A 15,205-nucleotide genomic window follows, 5' to 3' on the forward strand; every position below is an offset into this window, starting at 1 on the left:
TTAATGAAGGTGGACATGAATCTCCACTCTGTTTATTGAATTTCATTTCCTTTTTTTAAAAATTTCATTTTCTAAATGCTCACTGCTAGTATAGAGAAATATAGTAGATTATTACATGAATGTTGCTGAGGTATAATTTAGGTACAGTAGACGGCATCCCTTTAAAGTGTACAATTAAGGCTGTACTTTCAGAGATCATTTCTTTCTTTCTTTCTTTTAATTTTATTTTATTATGTTATGTTAATCACCATACATTACATCAATAGTTTTTGATGTAGTGTTCCATGATTCATTGTTTGCCTATAACAGCCAGTGCTCCCTTCAATGCTGCCCTCTTTAATACCCACCACCAGGCTAACCCATCCCCCCACCCCCTCCCCTCTAGAACCCTCTGTTTGTTTCTCAGAGTCCATCGTCTCTCATGGTTCGTCTCCCCCTCTGATTTCCTCCCCTTCATTTTTCCCTTCCTACTAGCTTCTCTCTCTCTTTTTTATTATTTTTTAAAATTTTTTATTGTTATGTTAATCAGCATACATTACATCATTAGTTTTTCATGTAGAGTTCCATGATTCATTGTTTGTGCATAACACCCAGTGCTCCATGCAGAATGTGCCCTCTTTAATACCCATCACCAGGTAACCCATCCCCCCACCCCTCCCCTCTAGAACCCTCAGTTTGTTTCTCAGAGTCCATCTTCTTCTCATGGCTTATCTCCCCCTCCGATTTCCTCCCCTTCATTTTTCCCTTCCTACTAGCTTCTCTCTCTCTCTTTTTTTAAACATATAATATATTATTTGTTTCAGAGGTACAGGTCTGTGATTCATCAGTCTTACACAATTCACAGTGCTCACCATAGCACATACCCTCCCCAATGCCCATCACCCAGGCACCCCATCCCTCCCACCCCCACCACTCCAGCAACCCTCAATTTGTTTCCTAAGATTAAGAATCCCTCCTATCAGTGAGGTCATAGGATACATGTCTTTCTCTGATTGACTTAATTTCACTTAGCATAATACCCTCCAGTTCATTTCTACAGTTTGTTACTAGAGAATTTTCTCTGAACGTGTAGAGGACCTGAAACCTCAAGGAGGAGGCACATTGTTCTCTCCTGAGCATGAACGTGATTTTAGGTGTTGTTTCCACAGCTGCCCATTGCCACTGATGATCGTTCTTCTCCTCCTTTGGAGGGTAAGAGAGAGAGGATGCAGTGTGAGTGCTTTCTCAACAAATAAAAATTAAAAAAGATAAACTGTACAACTAAATGCATTTTCACAGATGTACATACAATTGAAACTACTGCTCCATTCAGGACACAGGGCATTTCTTCTACCTCACAGCTTCCCTTGGGTGGATCCATTGAAGTCTCTCACTGCCTTCACCCTCAGCCCCAGGCAACCACTGGCATCAAAGACGGCTTGATTTTTAACCACGTTATGGAAATGGAACTCTTTTATGCCTACATTCCTCCGTGCAGCCTAAGGATTCTTATATCTATCCATATTACTAATGGATCACCAGTTCAGAATTTTTCATTGCTAAGGAGTATTCCTCTGTATGGATATATTTGGTCTGTACATTCACCTATTTATGGCCATCTATGCAGTTTCCTGGGTTTGGCCATGGGGAATAAAGCTATGATGAATATTCATGTGCAGTTTGCTGTGTGGCCATATTGTGTAAATCCTTAGGAGAGGAATGGCCGTTCACGTGATTGGTAAATGTTTATCTGTGGTTCAGCTTTTCTCGGTGGTTGGACCATTTTTCATTCGCACAAGTGTATGAAACGTCTAGTTACTTTACATCCTCACCACATATGTTTTCGGTCTTCGTAATTTTAGCCACGGGGATGGTTGTGTAATGGTAACTCACTGTAGTATTAATTTATCTTCCCAATGGCTGAGTGTACCGTCGAAAACTGACCTCTGTGCTTCAGAGCCAAAATATAAGACGAAGACAGAGTTTGGAATATTGAGGAACAATAGCTTTATTGCTTTTCGGGGCACAGGGGGCTAGAACAGGCCAAGGCCCTCAAAAACTGTAAGTCCCCTCCCCCTGAAGGAAGGGGCGGGGGGGTGTTTTATTTTGACAGAAATTGTGTGCATGCTGCCAGCCTCCCTCATCCTGTCTTTAGGGTGGTACCAGGCTCCTGAAACAAAAGGCTTAGAAGGGAGGAGCAGAGGTTTGCAGAAGAGAAGGAAAAGGTTACTTAGTTTAAGATGGAGCCTTGCAGAGACATTAGTGAATCCCTTTTGATTTATGTTCAACTTCATGCTTTTCAATGGTTTCAAGTGGAGCATCTTTTCAAGTGCTTTTTGGCCATTTGTGTATCTTCTTTTGTGAAGCATTTCTTCTTCAAGTCTTTTGACCAGTTTTCCTATTGCATTGTCTTATCAGACACAATATGTGTCAGAACATTACACTGAAAACTGCAGAGCACTACTTCCAGAAATTAAAGAACTAAATACATGGGGAGATAAAATTTGTGGTGGATTGGAAGACTCATTATGGTTAGAGGACAATTCTTCCCAAATTGATCAAAAGATCTAATACAATGCCAATCAACCTTCTAGCAGACATTTTAGTAAGTATTTCTAAGCTGATCCAAATGTTTATATGGAAATGGAAATGATCTTAAATTATCAAAGCAATGTTAAGAAGAAGGAGAAAGCGACAGACTTACATTGTCTATTCCAGAATTACTGTATAAACCTTTTGTGCAATTTAAAAGTGATTTGTCCGATTATTATTCAGTATAAGAGTTTCTGCACATTCTCACTGCAGCTTGGAAGTTGCTTTACCCCTTTTTCACTGTAGCTACTTGATCTATACTTTAGCCAATAGTTCCAAAGTTTTTAAGTGGAGAGAGAATACTGAAGCTAGAAAGTATTTCACTTAACAGAGAGAAAGACTAATCCCTGATCATTAGGGCAAGGATGACCCTACAAGACTTAATGAACTCGCCTCTATTTTCCAGTTGGCAAAGACAAAGTGGGGAGCTACTGATACCAGCAGTTTCCTCTGCAGACCTTCATAGTGTTGACTGCTTTGGGTTTACATGGAACCTAGGTGTTGGCTGTGTCCTGAGAGGCTGAAATTGAGTTGAGGCCCAGGGTCCCTGGGTCAGGACAGGTCATCCAGCTGTTGGAAAACACGGAGGGAGACCAGGCCATCCCTAGGCAGCACTGGCCACTTCCTCCAAGGAATCCACCACCACTACACTTTTCATGACTTCTGGTAACTAGACTGAGAGCCCCACGACAATTGGGATAATGTTTTACTCATCTCTGTACTCATGACTCCTAGGACCAAACCAAGCACTGAGGAAGCTCTCAGAGACATTCCTTCATGGATCTGATAAAGGGGGTGGCAAATTTCTAATCTCAACTACATTCCTGTCCCAAATACATGCACGAATGCTCTCTGCTTTCTTCTAGGAGGCAACAAATACCCTTCCTTCCAGAGGAGCCTGCCCTACACTCTCAATGCCCCATGACACTCCCCTGTGGTGAGCTCTGGTGAAGAGGGACTGTCCTCTTGGATTCCTCTCAATGGTTCTCTCAGTAGGAAGAGATGTCTTCGGCCTAGCCCCCTCCCCCCTCCATCCTCTGCACTGCCACCATACCCCAGGTTAGGACAGCTACAACAGTTTTTAAAATGATTTTATATATTTATTTGAGAGACAGTGTGAGGGAGAAAGCAAGAGTGAGAGAGAGACAGAGAGAAAGATAGAGAACAGCTGGGGAAGGGACAGGGGGAAGCAGACTCCACTGCTGAGCAGGGAGCCACCCCCCTCAATGGGGCTTGATCCCTGGAGCCTGGGATCATGACCTGAGCTGAAGGCAGGCTCTCGATGAACTGAGCCACCCAGGGGCGCTGAGCTACAAGATTTTGTTTGCATTCTTCCTCTCACTGCTTTGACCTCCTCTGTGAAATCTTATTGATGTCAGAATTCCAAGTTCATAACAGAGACTAAGGAAAATGAAACACTCAACACACGGTCAAGACAAAGGTGTGTAAAGTCTTTGACAACCATAAATTCAGAAGAATATAATTGGTATCACTGCCTCAGAGGCAAGGGTCTCCTAACCTGGCCCTTCCTGACCTTAGGGTAGAACTCTTTGTGGTAAGAATGGACAAGTCCAACCTTTATCCAAACATAACTGATCCCTCTAAGCCCACACTTACTTGGAGAACATCGACCGTGAGGGAGCTCCAAGGTCAAAGCTAGGGGTCTGGGGCAGAACCTCATGGTCACATCGTCCACCTCTTTTTTTTTTTAAGATTTTCTTTATTTATTTGACAGAGAGAGACATAGCGAGAGAGGGAACACAAGCAGGGGGAGCGGGAGAGGGAGAAGCAGGCTTCCCGCCGAGCAGAGAGCCCCATGCGGGGCTCGATCCCAGGACCCTTAGATTATGACCTGAGCTGAAGGCAGACGCTTAAAGATGTAGCCACCCAGGTGCCCCTCCTCCTCCTCCTCCTCTTGGAACTGGTGCTTCTCTGCAGTACAAACCAACCCCGATCCATTCTGTGGGGCTCCTCGGGAGGTGCACAGGTTCACCGTGGACGAAGTTACTCTCCTCGTTCTCCTTGCTCAGCTCAGGCTGCTCCTTGCAGAGTTGGATGCCGCTGTATGCATTCCTCAGTTTCCCCTGATTTTTCTGGACCCAACTTGTCCTTCTTCTTACCTCCTTTGGGCAACCACCTGCTCCACCATTGCCTTGTCCTTCTTTGCGTTATTCTCATCCTCCAAACCTGCTGATTTTCTGTCTCCCAAATGCTCCCTCTGTTCTCTGTTTTCAGTGTGGGCTCAGCTCAGGCTCCTGCAAGAGACACACAGTGAAGGGACCAAGTCAGGTCTCAGCTGCAGTCCCCAGGGCTGCTTCAAAGGCACCGCAGACCCTTGTGCATTCACAGAAACTGAGCAGGAAGGGACCGTGGAGAATTTGAATAACAACCTTATCTTACACATGAGGAAGCTGAGCGCAGAGAGATGAAGAGATTTTCCCAAACTCCTTCAGCACTTGATGGCAGCACGGCCCCCACACAGGACTTGGCTGCGAGCTTCCCTGTGGAGTCTCCTAACGTACCCTCTGGGAAGGCACATCTGAATTTCAGGGGACACTTAAATTAGAAGTTCAACTTAAAAATAAATACTTTTTAGGAGACTTTGGATCAAATGTAGATATTTCCACTGTTAAAAATACCAGAAATTCCTTCCTGGGGACAAATCTTTTTCCCAGGTATATAATTCTGTTACTTCTTTCCTTTACAAATCATTGGCTAAGATATTAGGATCACAAAAAAGGTATGCAGGGAAGGAGAAGTTCCTCTGTTACCTGTCCTGGTCTCCCAGCTTAAGTAAGAATTAAGTTTCACTGAGACATTGAATACGCATGGAGAACGGATATTGAAATGGAGACCCTTAAAGAAATATAAAGTATTAAGGCAGACAGTTTTTATGCATTTTAGACAAGGAGAAAATACATTTCTCAGGGATTTGGGGGAGTTTTAATTTAGAGAGTGTCTAGACCGAATTTAGAAACCCTGGTGAGAAGGATGTCTTTTTACTTCTTAGTACAGGGGGTGCCTTTTTCATATGGGAGATTGGTTTCCTGCTTTCAGGGAGACAGAGGAGGGTTTGAGTGTCCTGGTACCAGTTTCTTTTTGGGTAGCTTCAATTCAAAATAATCAATATTGTCGACCTCAGAGAGTCGGGGACCTGGGGTGGCGAAGGAACTGAGAAAAAGAGACTACCGCGGCGCCTGGGTGGCTCAGTTGGTTAAGCGGCTGCCTTCCGCTCAGGTCATGATCCTGGATTCCAGGGATCGAGTCCCGCATCGGGCTCCCTGCTCAGCAGGGAGTCTGCTTCTCCCTCTGACCCTCCCCCCCTCATGCTCACTCTCTCTCTATCTCATTCTCTCTCTCAAATAAATAAATAAAATCTTTTAAAAAAAGAAAAAGAGACGACAGTATAGCGAGGCAAAGGGGACCCCAAGCAAACAGCCCGAGGTCCTGAGGTTTATTTTCCATAATCTAATATACCTTCTACAGTGATATAGTACTATAATGATTTACAGCAGGGGCTTAGTAAGGCGCATCTTCCACGTACACAGGGTTAGTCAAGTGAAGCAATGGCAGTGGAGAAGGAATAAAGAAATCTGCAACTGGCTGTGATCAATTAATTGTAAACAGCATTGTACTCGGTCTTTAACACAGGATAAGAAAACAAAAAAGGGAATGCACAGTGTGCTGTTTACAGCTGGCTTCCTATCTACAAAACATCTTCTGCTGTGTACTTTAGATCAGACCACACACATCCCAAGGGCATTTCACTCTGATCCTTTCAGGTTATTTTTAACCCTGCAATCTCGAGTTTTCTCAGAGATCTTGGAGTCTGAATGAACATGCACCAGTGGTCGTTGTGGCATTCTGTTTCCCCCAAATATGCCATTGTGGTACATTTTGGGCAATCTGACCTTGGCGCCTATGGGTACTATGGTTTCTCTCCGCCTTGCTCATTACTCAGTGCCTATTTCAGAGAGAAAGGTAAACATATCATTCTTAGAAATACCAAGGTGGCTCTCTCGGTTCAGCGTCTGACTCTTGATTTCAGCTCAGGTCATGATCTCAGGGTCATGCGATTGAGCCCCAGTTTAGTCTTCATGCTCAGTGCAGAGTCAGCTTGGGATTCTTTCTTCCTCTCCGTCTGCCCATCACCCCTGCTCTAAATAAATAAATAATATTTAAAAAAGAAATACAAAATAAATACCATGACCTTATGTGAAACTAATACAATGCCTATGTTAAGTGGACCAGATTAGTTTAAAAATTATTTTAAAGCGCACCTGGGTGGCTCAGTTGTTTAAGTGTCAGTCTTTGGCTCAGGTCAGAATCCCAGGGTCCTGGGATAAGCCCGTATGTCCAGCTCCCTGCTCAGTGGTGAGTCAGCTTCTCTCTGTTCCTCTTCCACTACCCCCACCACCGCTCCTGATATCTCAAGTACTCTCTCTCAAATAAGTAAATTAAAAAATTTTAAAAAGCAATGCAATGGTCCTCTCTGGAATCAACCCACACATAAGCATGCTTTCTTTTTGCTGCACCCCAGTCCCCCTTTCTCTTTATTACCTATCTGACCTACATCCTTCCCCCAGCGATGGAGACAGCTCAGATGCACTGCTTCACCTGGTGGTGGGGCCAAAGAGAAGTGCACACATGGTTAGAATGGGCTGCCTTGAGAGTCAGCCGAAACGTAGCTACAGGCAGTTAGAAACAAGCCTAAAGTACCATTAGGAATAAGCACTACAACATTTAGCGGTACAGATTTTAGGTGTGGTATTGATATCACCTTCCTTGTACAAATGTGTTTAGACTCAAGCATGAGACTATGGGATCAGACAAAATGAAAGAAAACTGTGTCAAGTGTGAAGATACTAAGTTACCAAAGTTATTCTGAGTTGTATAATTAGTTTGTCCCTTAGCCCCTCATTTCCACCTGCAGAACCTAGAAGACGTGCAACAGAGTCCCCACTTGCCATCAAAGTCAATCTGAGGACACAATAATTTAAACTGTTAACCCAAACTTTCCATTTTTTCTTAACCTGTGTTGAATACCAGGCATTTCGATTGCCCATTCCCATTTCCAGGGAGACTGCAGTGAGGACGGAGAATAATGTGGTGCATCCAGGTAATAGTCTGTTTCTTGGTCCGCTTCTGTGCTCAGCATGTCAACTTTTGTCTGCCAGTGGACCTCTAACCACACAGGGGAAACCCAACAAATATTAAAAGTGTAGGTTCTCTAGGTTAATCTACATTTAGGATTCTGTAGTGCTCAGAATGGCTCTTGAACTGCAAGGACCAAGGTAGATGCCCCCTCCTTACCTTAGGGGGAGTAATTCTGATTCCTGAAGCATGCACCTCTTCGTTTTCTATTTATTATTATTATTTTTTAATTTCAGCTAGGCTCCATCACCTACGTGGGACTCTAATGCATGACCCTGAAATGAAAGTTGCACGCTCTACTGACCGAGGCAGCATGTGTCCCCCCAGCACCTTTGATGCAGGCAAATACCATGATTTTCATGTTGGAAAAATACTGCAAACTGTGGGACATGCCTTCAATCCGCTCCACTCCTTCTGGGCATGTTTCCTGAGTTCCGGCTGTGTGCGAGTCCTCTTTCCCACCCACCCATAGAAGGGCATATACATGGAAAATGTGCCCATCCATAGAAGACCCTCTAGGATCCCAACCCAGATCCGCTGGGATCCCTGGGGTCTTTTCTGTGTTATGCTCTCCTGCTCTCAGTGTGTTTCTGCCTCTAAAGGCACCTGTGAGCAGGACTGCCCTGGGGCTCCTGGAGCTCCTTTGTACCCAGTCCCAGAGAACGGGGAGTACATGCCGTATATGACCACAGCCCCATGTATCTCCCCTCCCCAAAGGCACTCAGCCTTTCACTAACAGGTGCAGCAGGGTGAAATCTCCATTCCTGGCCCAGGGGAGACTAACTCTGAAACACAAGTGTCCCCTAGGCTCTCCTAAACCTGTCAGGACAAAGCTCCCCCACAGCTGTTGCTGGAAATCACAACTTACACAGCAATGAGCTCAAAATGGTCACAGATCTAAGTATAAGAGCCAAAACTATTGTGCAAGAGGACTACATGGGAGAAAATGGTCAGGAATTCACAGTAAGCAAAGAGTTCTAAGTCACTACGGCAAGAGCACGATACGTAAGAGAAAATTGAAGATGAAGAAGTTTTTTGCATCAAACATTGCCACTGAGAAAAGGAACAGAGAAGCCACTGATTAGGAGAAAATATTTGTGGATTAAATACCCAATGGGGACTCACGTTCACGAGAGACAAGAGGACTTTGAACTCACTCAATGGGCAGAAGCAACACACTCGTTTAAGCCAGTATAAGAGTCGAATACACATGTACCAAAGGAGACACATAAAAAGGTAATCAATGTTATTAGTAATATGTTATTAGTTCTCAAAGAAATGCAAGGAAAACCAGGTACCATTTTACACCAACTAGTGCGCTTACGTCCCAAAGACGATACCAAGTGTTGCTGAGGATGAGCAGAAACTGGACCCTCCTATATTGCTGGTCGCAACGTAAAATATAACAGCTCCTGCAGAAGCCACTTTGAGAGCTCTTAAGAGTTCAGCACAAGCTTGCCATAGGACCCAGCCATTCCACAACTAGGAATCTATCTGAGAGAATAAAAACATATGTCCGCTCAAGTCTCGGTCAGAAATGTTCCGGGCAGCGTTATTCACAATGGGCAAAAACTGACAGCAACACAAAGGGCCATCGGCTGGTGAATGGACAAACCAAATGTTTCCTATGTGTACCATGGCATCTATTCCGCAACAAAAGGCACAGAAATCTGATCCAAGCTACAGCATGGAGGAACCTCAAAAGGATGCTAAGTGAAAGAAGCCAGTCACCAAGAACTACAGACTGTCTCATTCGGCTTATGTAAAATGTGCAGAAAGGAGCAATGCACAGAGACAGAAAGCAAATCAGTGCTGCTTGGGGCTGGAGGAGGGAGCGGAGACTGTCTGCAGAGGGGCTGGAGGGAGTGTGGGAAGGTGAAGGAAGCCTCTGAAACAAACTAGGGCACTAGCTGAACAACTCTGTCATTGTTGACAATGGGTGAAATTTATTGTATGTCAATTTCACCTAAAAAAAAAGAAAGAAGGCGACCCTCGCACATCAGTGGGTCCTGGGGTCCCCAGGCAAACACTGCCTGGTGAGGGGCCACATCCTGGAGTCCCAGCAGGTGGTGGCTCAGAGCCTGGTTTCTGACCTCCCAGCTGGAGTCAGGGGCTCAGTGCCTGTGCCTTCAGCCTCAGGCCCTGGCAGTTCCCCTGGAATCCACCAGGCGGCAGACTACTTAAGGGAAGAGACCTTCAGGTGGCCCAAGGACACCAGGGGGAAGCAAGCAAAGATAGGGCACCAGCTGGCTGGAGATTCCTAGAGGAAGTGAAGGCTGCAGGACCCATGGAAGCTGCTGGCAAGATCTGGATGGATCTTAGGTAGGTTTGGTCCCCTGGGTGGGCTCTAAGCACTAAGCTTTAGGTTAACATCCAAAGGTTCCCTTTGATGCTCCCTCCTGCAGTGGCACTGAGGCTCCCCCCGTGGAAGCTCAGCATAGGGAAAAGAACCTGTGCTGCTATTCACCTTCTTCTGAGTCGAAATGGAACACTTGGGCTGCGTTTAGGGGAATCTGCCCTTTTCTGGCCCTCTATGTAGGGCCAGCTCCTGGGTGCTGAACCATCCCTGCAGGAGGCTAGAAGAGGCACTCTGGTCCTTCACATTGGAGCTGGGCTTGCAAAGAAGGGTTCCTGCTAATCCATATTTCCCTGGCCCTGGCTGAGCATCCTGGTCCAAGATCAGGGGCTGCAGTGGCCTAAAATAGGGACTTCCTACATGTCACTGCTCCTCTCTGGAAAGTCCAAAGGCGGCCCATGGTAGTGGTGGGGGGAGGGGAGGGCATAGAAACCTACACTCTGACAAAACATCATCCACAGTGAAGATTTAAAAACAATGTTAGAGGACAGATCTCATATTATGTAGTCGGTGGTGCAGTAACAGCTCTGCGAGGTGAAAGAGGGTAGCTACACTAGTAATCAGCCTAACATAATTTATAGAGTCGTCCAATCCCTGTGTTGCCATGTGAAACAGATCTCACATGGGGAATCAGTTATGACTCAATTGTTTAAAAACCTGAAGGTGAGGGGAAAACATTTGAAAACGAAGCAATAAAACTATAGTTGACTGGGGAACAACATGGCTTTGAATTTTAGTGAACAATGTCGGTCCACTCATGGGTTGATTATTATTTTTTTTTTTACAAATACAGTCTAGTACAAATGTAGGAATACATTTTCTCTTCCTTATGATTTTCTCAATGATATTTTCACTCTAACTCACTGTATCGAAAGAATAAAGTACATAATTCAAGTAACACACAAAATATGTATTAATCAACCGTTTTTGTTATCTGTAAGACTTCAGTAGGCTATTAGTAGCTATGTTTTCTGGGACTCAAATGTTATACAAAGATTTTCAATTGTGGGACTCTGTACCCCTAACCCCCAGGTTCTTCAAGGGACAATTTGTATCTGGATTTGCAAATGACATACTCTTGTATACAGAAAAATACCAAATACACACACACAGAAACCACGACTATTAGAGTCCATAACCTATTTCAGCAGAGTTGCAGCGTACAAGGCAGACAAATCAGGTGTTTCTATAACCTAGGAATGGACACCGGGAAAGTCAATTAAGAAAACGATTCCATGGACAACAGCACCCACCCGAATGGTATCGAAGAATAATTGAGTCAAGGAGGCACAAAACCTGTACACTGAAAACTACACAATATTGCTGCAAGAGATTAAGGAAGACCTCAACAAGTGGAAAGACATCCTGTGTTCATGGATTGGAATGGTTAAGGTGGTTCAGAAGGCAACAGCAGGATCTGCAGATTCTTTTGGATTCCTATTGAACGTTTTTCTTCTGCCTTCCCTAATCACCATCAGCCCCTTGCAGTACATTTCCTTTCAGACATTGTGGTTTTCATCTCTTCATGTGAGATTGGGTCCTTTTTTTTTTTTTTTTTAACATTTTCCATGTATCTGCTGAATGTTTTCACCAATGGGATGCAGTTAGAACAAATGCTTTCTTGTGCTCTGGTGATTCCCATCTTGCTGTCAGCTCTGGGTCATTTTCAGATGAGTGATCCATCTCTTCAGGAGGGCTCATTTCCCCCCTTTGTCTGCATACCTCAAACTGTTGGATGGAACGCCAGACACTGTGAATGTTACCTTGCTGTTTGCTGGATATTTTTGTGTTTTCTATAATATTGAGCTTTGTTCAGGGATGCACTGAAGTTACTTGGAAACATTTCTGCTGTTGCTTCAATGCATAGTTCAGTGGCCCAGAGCAGGGCTCCGTGGAGGACTCACCATGAGTTCCAGGTACTGTAGCAAGCCCTCCCCCTGTCTTCCACCCTATTCGTCACAAATTAAGAGGGTTACTTTTGCTTAGTCTATCTGTTGGACACAGGCACTGTTCCCAGCACCGTGTGAGCACCAGGCCCTGTGCAAAGGATTACCCCCTGACTTGCTGTCCATGCCTCCCCAGGGCCCCTCCACAGCTCTGGCTAGGTGACTTCCTGCAGCTCTGTCCTCCCTGAGACTCAGTCCTGGGTTCTCTCAGATCAGTGTCCTCAATTCCAGGAGCTCCATGGGGCTCCTATTCAAGTTCCCCTCCCCCCAGTGCCTTGCTTGGAAACTCTCTAGAGCCAGTACCTCTGAGCAGCTCTAGGGCTCTGCTCACCATTGTGTTGCCCTGTGTCCGGGATGGCTGTCCCCTTTGCCTGATGCCCAGGATCTTGGAAATCTCCACTTCGCGCATCTTGTGTGACGCTGTTGCTCTTTTGTTTAATTGTTTCTGGCAGAAGAGTAACCCGTTGCTGAGTCCCAGTTGGTGTGGCTCCCCTAAGTGAAAATCAAAGTTGGAAGACCCTCAGTTGTAGATTCTGAATAGAGGCCTTTAGGGAGTAGAGAAAAAAACACCAGCTCTGGTGAAAGCCTGAAGCCAGAAACCCCTTCAAGCTCAGTTTGACAAAGCAATGCAGGTACATCAGTAGGGACAGTTTTGGCTTGAGCCCAAGAGCTGCAGAAGGCCCACGGCCCTTTGTCCTAGAGCTAACCTGCTGTTTGGGAAAGGTCTGTGGTGCCAAACCCAGCGGGTTCTTTGTGAGTAGACAGAGGTGCCTCTTTAAAAGCCTGTCAGGGGGCATCTGGCTGGCTCAGTCAGGAGAGCAGGGGAGTCTCCATCTGGCTTCATGAGCCCTATCCCTACTTTGGGTGTAGGGATTACTTCAACAAATAAACTTACAATAAATAAACAGTACATCAAGCCGGACCCTCTCTAGTCTCGGAAGGGTCCTCTGGAGCAAGGCTATACTAGGTAGGCTACCAAGTGGCCTAATCAAGGATACGGAGTCTGGGGATTGGGTGAGGCTTTGCAGGGTGCCTGGGGGGATAGGTGGGGAGGGGAGGGAGGAAGGAGAAGGGATGCAAACCCCTGTTCCCTGGGGAATGAAAAGAAAGCACCTTTGCTGGATCAGGGACTGCAAACCACATACGGAAATATAAGCAGAGAAATTGCTCTGCGAAAAACAGAAAAAACCCCGACAGCCAAGGTGGGATGTATGACCAGTGGACAGAAACTGTCCTGCATGCTTTTGATTGAGAAACAGCCAAACCCAGATTCTCAAGAAAGCAGCCCTTAAAAGCAGAGGTGTTTTCTTCAGGGTCCTGGTGTCCCCTGAGTGAGCTTCCTCTTCAGCCCATGTCATCAGCCAAAGTCATGGAAAAGACAAAACAAACAAACAGAAAAATGAATAAGAAAACAAAGGCTATTCTTAAACAACCAACAACAGGTGAAAGAGCAAAAGCAGCCCCCCACTGCCACTGCCACAAATAATGCAGAGGAGTTGTCCATACTCGGGGAAATCGCGGGGGTCAGCATGTCCCTGGTATGATGGAAGGGCCTCCCCTGGGAAAACCACCTGCTTGATCCCGGAGTCTCCCCTGCCGGGTAAGTGTGACTCCCTCCGCCTCCGCCCCACACCAGTCTCACCCCCCTTCCACCGGACACACAGGCTCACTCGCCTAGGCGCACCCCAACACCCTCGGCACCCACCCCTGTAGCAAGCATCCTCACCCTCCACACGACGCTTCCGAATAGGATGGACGCAACAGCGCTGCTACCTCCTCAGCCCCACGAATTCTAAGTTGCAGAACCCCACCGCCATGTTGCCTGGTTTGCATCAGACACGCCCCGTCCGTGAAGTCAAGGGCTTCGCCTCAGTCCCCAACCCCACCCCATCTCCCTGCCCCCCAGCTCCCCTCCCAACTTGGATTTCAGTACTGGTGTTCCTCCTTCTCCTCCTCCAGTCCCCCTTCCCCTTCTCCCTTCCCGTGCCCTGGCTTCCTTCCTCACCTGCCCAGTCTCCTCTGTCTCCTGAATTGGTTACCACTCTTTCCTCTCCCTGCAGCTATGGCCCCCCAAACCCTACACAACCCCCCCCACCCAGCCCAGGGAAGGCTGTGCCAGCCAGAGAGAAACATGAGGGAGGACTTTCCAACAGCCCGCGAAGAGCAGATACAACTCTCTCTTGCTCTCTCTAGCTCTCTCTCTCTTTCCCTTCGGACCCTGGTTGGAGGACACCGAGTGCCATGGCTGCACCTGTACAGTTCAAACCAGTCCCCACAGCCTCCCCCAGGCCTGGACACTGCGGGGGGGAGGGGAGGACCAAAAGTCCGCAACCCCTGGGCCCTCGGGCTGACACCAGCCCACAACACTCCACACGCTGAACACATCCCAGGGCCTGCTTCTTCCCCAGGAGGGCTCCTAGGACAGGGACGGCGCGCCCCCTCGTGGCTTCGCGGGGAGACGCCCAAGGATCCCGCTGTTGAGGGCAGGGCCAAAGGGGACCACTGCTTCTGCTCCCTTAAACCAGGCTCAGAGTTCTCAGCAGGGGGTTAGTGGGGTCCCAGGCTCCCCACTCTGCCACCGCCTGCCCTCCCTCCACCGCTGGGCGCTTCCCCCTGGAGGGGATTTCTGCAGTCAGGTCGGCCTTTGGAGGGAAAATAGCCAGGTCTGGAAAACTAAACAGACTACTTTGAAGAGATTTGGGCAATTGTATGGTCATGGATGGAGCGGCCTAGGGTTCTGATTTGCCTTGTCTTGCTTGCGCCTTGAGGTAGTGGTTTACTTTTCCCGGAATGTTTAAATTAGAAAAGATTGGAGGGTGGAGAGGGGGCGTCCAACTTTAGTTGTCACCTGAGATCAATAGTGTGCTGCTGGGTAGAATAATGCCCCCTCCCTAGGAGCTGCCCAGGCTAATGCCAGGAACCTGTGCACATGTTCCATCCTGCAGCAAAAGGGACCCTGCACAGGTGCTTATGTTAAGGACCTTGAGATGGGGAGATGATCCTGGATTATCCAGGCGGCGCCCTGCAATGACAAGGGGGTCTTAAAACACAAAGAGGCAGAGAAGAGGTCAGAAGGAGGCTGTGTGAGGAGGACTCTGCCTGCTGGGGCTGGGGCTGGGGCTGAGCATGGAGGAGGGGCCTCTAGGAGCTGGAACAGGCAAAGAGACACACTGCCTGC

The 15,205-nt window shown here is 46.9% G+C and overlaps 2 non-coding genes across 2 annotated transcripts; one reads left to right on the forward strand and one right to left on the reverse strand.

Moving 5' to 3' along the window:
- Positions 1–1,008: 1,008 nt before the first annotated feature.
- Positions 1,009–1,221, forward strand: LOC148164481 (small nucleolar RNA U3). Its single transcript, XR_015768145.1, has one exon. It is a non-coding gene; the product is annotated as a small nucleolar RNA U3 (small nucleolar RNA).
- Positions 1,222–13,472: 12,251 nt separating this feature from the next.
- On the reverse strand, positions 13,473–13,635 carry LOC148164482 (U1 spliceosomal RNA). The gene has a single exon (XR_015768142.1). It is a non-coding gene; the product is annotated as a U1 spliceosomal RNA (small nuclear RNA).
- Between the last annotated feature and the right edge of the window lie 1,570 nt (positions 13,636–15,205).

The sequence above is a fragment of the Eumetopias jubatus genome, unplaced genomic scaffold (assembly GCF_037043125.1).
Source record: "Eumetopias jubatus isolate StellerSeaLion01/CBP00866 unplaced genomic scaffold, mEumJub1_p1.0 scaffold_4, whole genome shotgun sequence".
NCBI classification, from domain to species: domain Eukaryota; kingdom Metazoa; phylum Chordata; class Mammalia; order Carnivora; family Otariidae; genus Eumetopias; species Eumetopias jubatus.